This window comes from Cynoglossus semilaevis, chromosome Z (assembly GCF_000523025.1).
Source record: "Cynoglossus semilaevis isolate Cse_v1.0 chromosome Z, Cse_v1.0, whole genome shotgun sequence".
Taxonomy (NCBI): domain Eukaryota; kingdom Metazoa; phylum Chordata; class Actinopteri; order Pleuronectiformes; family Cynoglossidae; genus Cynoglossus; species Cynoglossus semilaevis.
In genome coordinates, this window is record NC_024328.1 from 18,695,195 (window position 1) to 18,697,222 (window position 2,028).

Sequence of the window (2,028 nt, forward strand, 5' to 3'; positions counted from 1 at the left end):
TTTCAGATTAACTGTGCCCATTCAGGAAGATTCTTCCAATAATGTTTTTCATATTGAGGCAAGTGTTCTTTGGGTTTTCAATCATAGCCAACGTCTGTAGGGTCAAAGAGGTCAAGTTTTCTGCTTGACATGAAATACATGACTAATCATTTTGACAACATCTAAATTCCAGCTTTTATTGCAAAGAATAACTGTTTATTAAGTTGAAAATTTTGTAACAAATGCAGGTTTCATTGCTGAAAGAACCGATTTAGATTCTTCCACACAGTAAATAGCAATCACAGTTAACACTACTGACAGCCTAGTGACACTTTTAGTTTTACGTTAAACAACATATTTACAGAAATCCACTTTTAAAAAGGAAGACAAATCCGGTTGTGCATCTTAAAAGACAAGGGACAGAAACAACTTTCTCTGTTTTTTTTTTTTTTTTTTTTTGTCTCCTTTTCCTCTCTTTTCAACAGTAGAGTGGTTTACAGTTTCTTACATCAGTCACACATACATTCACAGATAGTTTAGATACTCGTCGTTGCTCAGTGGGGGAGCCCTGCTCACGTCCAAACACCCTAACAAAGACTACAAACTGTCGTTCAGTACACAATATCTTACAGCTGTTGTACGCTGTGTATGTTCTTTTTTCTTGACCAGTACAGTCAGGCACATCTCTAAAAAAAACAACACACAAGAGCACCCTCTGGTGTTCATCTGAACACCACTTTGGCAATGATGAACACGGAGGGATGTTAAATGAGGCAGTCGACAGATAAAAACACATTCAGTCCTGTAAAAAAAAAAGTTTATGTATAATTCATGTGTATATACTGTGTTTGTGCTGCACATGTGGCCAGCACTGAAGGCATATTTGCAGAGAAGAGATAAATAAAAAAAGAAAAAAAGAAACTATCTTAAATCCAGTAAGAATCAATTAAAAAGGTGCTTTAAGTCTATAGTTGCACAGCTGCACGATGATCAGGAGGTTTTTCCAGTTATAGTTTCAGTTGTTAAAGACATCAGGTGAAAAAATGTTAAAAGGTGAATGAGGATTGGTGGAAGCTGAGCTACTAAACAGCAGTTTCAAATGTGTTCAACTGCAAATGACAAGGATGAGGCTTGACCTTTCGGTAAAAAAACAAAAACAAATAATATTTACCACTTTGTTGTATTCCCTCCCTTCACTTGGCCACAACTTGTGTTTACAAACCTGCTGATGTGATCAGCTGCTGCAACTTTTGCAAATGTTTTCTAGTTGTGAGGTATAAACATCCTGGTTGGTTCTCAGTTTGGATCAGGAACTAGAACCATGCTGGAGCCATCTGGGTCTGAATGAACTACAGGAGTTTGTTCATTCCATAAAAAAGCTAATCTAAACCTGGCCCCGAATGATCTGAGCTGTGATAATTCAATAATAATAAAAAAATAGATCTACAACAAAAATGTGAATAGAATGAAGTGAATGCCAGTAAAATGAGCTGTCATTTGTGCAATTTCATCGCAGGTTGCTGCTGTCGAACCCTCAAAACCCTCCTAGTTGTTTTCTGAAACGACTAGGAGTGAACCATCCGTATCACTATGTATTTACCATAATGCTGCCCTATTTCTATAATACCATGACAATCATTTGACTGTAAAACATAGTGATAGCAGGACTGTTCAACGATTAATCTAGCATCAATTTAGCCTCTCAGAAGTAATTAGGCCAGTTATTTCTGGTTCATGTTCATCAAATCACACTAAAGAAACGTGTGTTGGGAACAGTTGAATGGACGGTTGATGTTGTTTCTTCTGATGTCTGTCATAAACAACTTAGATACAGCATTGCAAAGCTCCGTTAGATCACTTTGGCTGATAAGGCAAATTGTGTCTTTAAAATAAAGGAAAGTGCATTGACTTAGTGGCCCCATGGCACACTCCCACACACGTACGCATGCTCACGCACACAAACAGAAATCACACACACATTACTCCCCCTGTTTACTATTTAAAAAAACCTCCACCCACTTGAAATTGGTAAACATCATTGCAATGGTT